This window comes from Cyprinodon variegatus, unplaced genomic scaffold (assembly GCF_000732505.1).
Source record: "Cyprinodon variegatus isolate N-32 unplaced genomic scaffold, C_variegatus-1.0 Scaffold617, whole genome shotgun sequence".
Classification (NCBI taxonomy): domain Eukaryota; kingdom Metazoa; phylum Chordata; class Actinopteri; order Cyprinodontiformes; family Cyprinodontidae; genus Cyprinodon; species Cyprinodon variegatus.
Genome location: NW_015151070.1, coordinates 338,729 through 346,098, shown reverse-complemented (window position 1 = coordinate 346,098; position 7,370 = coordinate 338,729). Strand labels below are relative to the sequence as shown.

General features: G+C 41.5%; 1 pseudogene; it reads right to left on the bottom strand.

Moving 5' to 3' along the window:
- The window catches only part of LOC107096344, a 20,135-nt pseudogene that overhangs the window by 10,149 nt on the left and 2,616 nt on the right, over positions 1-7,370 (bottom strand).

Below are 7,370 nucleotides of genomic sequence, written 5' to 3'. Positions count from 1 at the left end.
AACTGAACTAGTTCATTTTAAAATGTGTGAACTGAACTTTGAACTAGTTCACGTAGAAAGAGAACTTTCCCAACACTGTAGATAACCTAAACTCAATTATTTGGCAGCAAAAATTAAATTTCAGGATGAACAATATATAATTGTACTAGTAAGAAAAAACTTTCAAATACCTCGAAAATATACAAATACAAATTTTAAGTGGCCCTTTTTACATTTATTAGCTTGACTGAATATGTAATCCAAGTGTCTCAAATGCATTTCTACCCTGTCAAAATGAACTTTTCAGATTTCTAAAATAAACCTTTCATATAGCTAAAATGTAATTCTTACTTACAAATGATGTTGTGTTTCCCATTCATGTGTATTTGGCTTTTAATTCCAGATATCTAAAATAACATTTTTTCATCTAAAAATGAATTCTGTCGAGGATGAACTCCAATTTCAGATCTCTATAATAGTTACTGCTAGTCAAAATTAGTATTTCAGATATCAAAATTGAATATAAAATTCTAGATATCCAGAAATCCAATTCTAGGTTTGAGACATCTAGATTCAGTCAAGCTAATAAATGTCAAAACGGTCTGCCATAGTTCCCACACTCACCGTAGGGTCGAACTCCACGCATGTGATCCCCTCTGTGCTGCCGTCCAGAGTGCCTCTGTGGCTCAACCAGCCTGGTGACATCATCAGTGAGGTCACAACCAACCATAGGAAACAGACATGAGGGCTGTGTTGGCTGACCGGAACTGGTTTTACCTGCTCGGACGTCCCAGAGCTTGATGACCCGGTCCGTCCCGCCTGTGGCCAGCAGGTCCGAGCTAAAGCTGAACCGTACCGTGTTGATGCCTTGCTCATGGGCCTCCTGAGGAGAAACAGAAGCAGCCGTTACTACGGCAACGCCCATTAGTGAGCATGTGAATGTGGAGGGATGGAAGAGGGGCATGCTGGGTACAGACAAGCTCTTTGTAAGGAGCAGGAACACAGAGGCTGTTTATTCTGATCAGAGACCAGAGAACACTGCCCCTGCAGTTCTCAGTTTGACCACCAGATGGAGACAAAGATCACTGATAATCCGTTTATGTTTTCTGCTCTTTTGGTTTGTTCGTTTCCTTTTTAAATGGCAATGATTAAAAAGAGATACAAACAAACTGGATACAGTCTATTCAGAAATAGTTTATGGTTTATTACTTTTACCATAAAAAAAGTCCCAAAGCAATGGCTTTGTACCATTTTTGCCGTATTGTTTCCCCCTGAATGCAGAGTTCATGGTGAATTCAAGGGGTTCCAGGGGTTGATAAATGCTTCTGAAAAAGGCCAGGAGATGGTGATTATCACTTTAGGAGCCAGGGAGATTTTTTTTTTTGTTCTGTCCAACTTTAGAAAGATGGTAAAACAAAAAAAACAAAAAAGCAGGTCTGCTTCCAAGAACCAGAGGAGTTATGATTTAAAAGCGAGATTAGTCTGAGCAGGAATAGACTTTTAGGACTCAGTCCAGCAGGTTAGCTGTGATCAGACGTTTATATGGTTTGGAGAGTTACCAGCACTTGCAGCGGTCGGGTCGGAACTCGGGCTGATAGACAGATTCCAACAGGATACAGAAGGTCCTCCTCCAGGCTGTGGATCGAATGCCCCCTCTTCTTCCTGTTGAAGTCAAACACCTTCTATCAGAGAGAAACCATGAACCAAACCCAGACCCAGCCAAAGAACCGGACGGCACCCAGGAACTCACTCAAACATCTCCCTGATGGAGAACTTTGATGAGGAGAAGAAGGACCTTGGAGACGTGGCTGATGCCGACCTGAAACACAGGGTTACAGTGTCCATATTGGGACGGTACCAGAGGTTTGGTTCTGCTATGTAGCTTTGAAACGAGTCGCAGGAAATCATGCATGAAAAAAACCTTGGCTTTAAAGCAGGAGAGATTCTGTTCTGGCATTTTTTTTCAAACAGTTTTTTGGGGAAGTAAATACAACTCTCCAAATATTTGATGCTATAAACAGATTTTCAAGGCAAACAATCGATCCATTTTTCCTTTTTGAACCAGTGGGCTTTTTTTCAAAGTGATTCGGACCTGGTGAGCTCTACTGAGAGTCTTCACCTCCATCTCCAAACCCAGGAGAGCTGCACTGAGGACCAGAGTGCTGAACCAAACATACTTTGACAATCTTTTTATATGATACTCAGCAGAATAAAAGCCCTAAACTTTTTCTTTCACATTTTGTTCAGAGAAAACTTAAACTGTCAGTAATGGAGTCTGAGGATCAATAACCTGAAGAGTCGAGTTTGACTTCTCCCAGTGGACTCGTCCTTGTCTTTGTTCTTCGGAGATGTGGATCTGGAAGTGGGAGCACTGGATGAACTGGAAGACAAAGTTCTGAGGTGAATTTATCGCCTTAAAGCTCAGAGTCTGGTTCTCTGCTAAGTGCAGAACAGGACGAAGCGCTGAAGTCAGGATTCTACTAAAATGGCGAACAGACTAATAATCATATGAAACACGCACATTATCTACTCTCAAGGTGCATTTTAAATGTTTTTTCAGTGCAGATTCAGCTCAATTATACCCGAATTTGTCTGGTCACCCGTGGCTACATCCTGCTCACAGCGGCACTTTGCTTTGACTGAGAACATGGCGTCATCGTAGCCAATCACATGTAAGGATTTGGGATCAAACCATTTTTACAAAACCAGCGAGAGGGACAGACGTGACAGCTGGGTAAAGTTTGCAGTGATTCAATCATTTGTTTTTTGGGTCATTAAAAACTAAAAGTTTGAACCAAATATAATAAAGAAATGAGAATGTCTCTCATAACAGCACAAATACAGGAAATAAAAGAAATAGCATAACGCATCTGATCGAAACATTCATATTTTCCAGCTTAAATTAAAATAGAAGGCCAGAGATTACAATAAATGGATGGTCAGTTGGGAACGGATTAAAAAGAGATGAAGTTCAGATTGCTACTGGCTTGAGGGTCCGTTTCTACTCCTCATGTCAACTTGTGTGAATGGTAACCACTGGAGAACCACTAGATGGTTTGAGCTCTGCCCATTTTTCAGTGTAGTCCTGTTTCTCTGACTGTGACTAACTGGATGTGCTCTTTTCATCCTCTGACATGGGAGCTGGCTCGGAGATTGTCTGCCTGGCTGGCTGTTTCCTGGACCGGGCCGCCTGTGGAGCTAGTTGACAAGTTCCTTTTGCATCTCTGCTTATTTCTGTATGTCTGCTTCTGTCTCCTTGAACCCCAGTCGGCCTCAGCAGATGGCTGCTCACACTGAGCCTGGTTCTGCCAGAGGTTTCTTCCTTTCAGGAGTCTGACTTCTAAATATGACCGAACTTTTCCTTTAAACACATTTGTGAAACCACTTTTTCTATCATCTTTTTGCTGCTGTAACACCAGAATTTCCCCATTGTGGGACAATAAAAGGATTTTCTTTTCTATTCTAAACTTGGTCCAAATAAACAAAAAAAAACATGAAAAAGATTTAAAAAGGTCAGAAGTTTAATGATATATATAGCTTAAATAGTAAAAAAAACAAAAAAACATCTGTGATACTTGCCCTGTATTTACTTGCTATTAATTTGATACCACCATAAGGCATCGAGCACCTCCAGAGGACAGTACTGAGTCAAGAGGCAGGATTTCCTGATATGAGCCAATCACAGGCAGTTTACAGTAGCAGCCATTCAAAACGGCCATTCCCAGTCAAACGCCAGCCGAATGGCAGCAAAATCCCCTCCAACTTCCAACCATTTTTTTTTTTTCACTCCAACTCCACCCTTTCACTGAAATGCAGGGTCTGACCAGGAGGTGACGCTTCTCTTTAGATCTTAATGTCCACAAATCATGACAGAAAGAATATTTTAGTACAAAGATTGAGGTTCATTTCTAAAAAGGAATTGTAGGGGACCAGTCAAGGGCCCATCAAGGAAAGTGGGGAAATTGTAAATGGCTGCTACTGCGCTTTCTCAGGCTGGTTCCATCCTCAAACCAACAAAAGGTGATTCAAGCACAGAGCGGATCCTTCGCCATTTTGGCAGATTTCTGACTAAGAGCACAGAGGAACGGCTCACCTGTCGACGGTGACCTTTGACCTGGCGACCGTCCGCAGCTCCTTCTGCACCGTTGCCTGTCGAGCTCTGGTGGAAACAAACATCAAAAACCTAAAGTGAGTCGAACATCTGACCATCTTTTCACCCCTTTCTTTCATTACCTTAGCCGTGGAGGAGCGAGTGCGTTTTTTTCCACTTAACTCACCTGGAGCGCCGTTCGTTGCGGTGGTTCATGCGGGCGGCGGCTTGTTTCTTAAGGTGCATCATGTCCTCCAGCATTCCCTCCTCTTTCTCCTTCTCCTTCCTGATTTTTGACTCCGCCTCCCTCTGACGCTCCAGCAGTGCATCGTATGCTCCTTTCAGCCGATCCTCTTCCTCCTGCAGTCTGACAGCAGAGAGGAGGATGAGAAGCGGCCTTCATCATTGAGGATAATTAAGTATAAGGGAAAGTCACGGGAAAAAATGCACAGATAAAACACCATTGAGGGGGTAAAATAAAACTACAATCTATTGAAAAACTTTAAGATTATTAGGATTGTCGTTTAGATATGCTTTAGAAAAAAAAAAAAAAACACAGTTAATCAGGGAAGAGTTTTCAGCCCCCTGTTGGTTCTTAGCTGTTTAAAAAGGAGCAGAGGCTTAAAGCCATCGTTGTGGTGGTTTGGGTCATGCGAACTCGTTCAGGTGAGCTGGTAGGTTCAGGCGGGAGACTCACCGACTCCGTTGCTCCTCGAGGACATCATCTTTAATCTTAACCTGCTGCTGCAGCTCCACTACCTTATAGGCGAGCTGCAACGACACAGAAACAGCGATCAACTTCTGCAGCCCCTTTCTGGGATCTGAATGAAGAGTTAGAGTAGAGCGTTTCTCTCATTTCCTCTTGCAGGTTGTTCTGCTGCAGCAGATAAATCAAAACATGGTGTTTATATCAGGAAACGACACCTTCAGACGTTTCTACGTGAAGCCCAGAGAAGGAACCTCAGTCAGAACAGAAAGCAAACTGCATCACATTTGTGTCTGAAATAATTCAGCAAACCAAGGAGTTCTTTGTCGAATCAAAGACTGAAAGCTGTCCTCATAAGCCCAAATCATCAGGTCAATGAGCCGTTATGCCTGACACTGGGTTGGATATGTGGTTTAGCTGATGTTAGATAGATGAAGACAGTGTTTCCTGTTTGGTCCACTTTATCTCACCTCTCCCATCTTTTCCTTAAGGGAGCTGCTCTGTATCTGCAAAGACAAACTGTTTGGGCCCTCAGGAGGTCTGGATGAAGAAAACAAACACGCCCTTATCATACTCAGACAATGGATTAGCTGCACACTGATTGAACGAGTCAGAGCTCAGCATTTACCTGGCAGAGTGGCTCAGGAGCCTCTTGGTCAGGCTGGTTTTTTCCAGCAGCAGAGTATCTGAGAGAAGAGAAAAGGTTAAAGCAGCCATCCCCAAAGTCTGTCCTTGAGGGCCGCTGTCCTGCAGGTCTTAGAGGTTTCCCTGCTTTCGCACAGCTGATTCTGATAATTGCAGTTCAGCAAAACCCAAATAATCAGCTGTCAATGAAAAACAGCTGCGCTGAAGCAGGGAAACCTCTAGAACCAGCAGGACAGCCACCCTCAAGGACCAACTTTGGGTTTGCATGGGTTAGAGAGACCATAGTTCTGTTAGATCAGAATACCCATAGTAAATACACATGCGCAAGACGTCAGAAATAGACTTTAAACTACCTCGAGGGGCATGTATCCCTTTAATCATGTACAAAAAAAAAAAAATTTAAGGTCAGATATGCCACTGCAAAAAACACCAAAAAAGTAAGTAAGTTTTTTTGTACATAACTAAAGGGATAAAAGTTGGAAAAATTAGGAAAAAGATCTTAGGAATGACAGTTTTACAGTTTTTCAGATTTCTTTAAATTTATTTCAATCTCTTGGCAGACTAAGTTTCAGGAATTGCATAATTTTCAGATCCTTCTACACTTCTGTTTGATCTGTGTGCTGACCAAAAGCCATGATTCTGCTGTGTCAACGTTAGCATTTCTGTTGAAGCAGGATCCAAAATAGAATGCAATTCATAAAAACCCAGTCTGCTAAGGATTTCAAATAATCAAAGTTGAAATAAATCAAAACTATTGACTGAGAATGGGTAAAGCTACATTACACCCCTGTCCCTGTTATACTCACTATTTTACACCTTTAATTGATAGAAGCTGCAGCAAAGTTTTTTTAAGGCAAATAAAAAAAAAAAACTTCCTTTCAAAAATGTAAAAGTAAAAAAAAAAGAAAAGAAAACGTTTTATAAAGTTCCATCTCTGAAACCATATCTTGCGTAACATCAAAACGATATTCTCGCCATACATTCGGAACTATGGAAGCCTGTCTCTGCCATAAGAAAGTTAAAAAAAATTACCAAATAGAAAGTCAGAATTATGAGATATTGGACTTTCAAATTCTGTAAGTCATAATTTTGATTTTCAAAGTGACTTGTTATTTCATAATTATGACTTTCAAAGTCCCTTTGAAAGTCATAATTATGAAATACCAAGTCAAAGTTTTGACTTTGAAAGTCGAAATTATGACTTTGAACGTTGAAATAATGACTTTGTATCTTATAATTATGAATTTGTATCTCATTAAAACTTTGAACGTCCAAATTATGACTTGGAATCTAACAATTATGAGTATTTGGCATTTCTTTATTTTCATTTGTCGGAAACAGGCTTCTATACAGAACAGCTGTAGGTAAAAGCAGAAAACCATGCAGAGCGAACAGCAGGAACACCTGTCGCCACCTGAAGCAAACTCCGCTCAGAATCCGACCTGATTTAGACTCAGTCAGCATGGAAAGCTGCTGAAGCTGATGAACCAGCTGCAGATCATTGAACCAGCTGCAGATGATGATCCAGCTGCAGATGATTGAGCCAGCTGCAGATGATTGAACCAGCTGCAGATTATCCATCTACAGACGATTTAACCAGCTGCAGATGATTGAACCAGCTGCAGATTATCCATCTACAGACGATTTAACCAGCTGCAGATTATCCATCTACAGATGATTTAACCAGCTGCAGATCATTGAACCAGCTGCAGATGATGATCCAGCTGCAGATGATTGAGCCAGTTGCAGATGATTGAACCAGCTGCAGATCATTAAACCAGCTGCAGATCATTTAACCAGCTGCAGATGATTTAACCAGCTGCAGATGATTGAACCAGCTGCAGATGATTGAACCAGCTGCAGATTATCCAGCTGCAGATCATTGAACCAGCTGCAGATCATTGAACCAGCTGCAGATCATTAAACCAGCTGCAGATGATTTAACCAGCT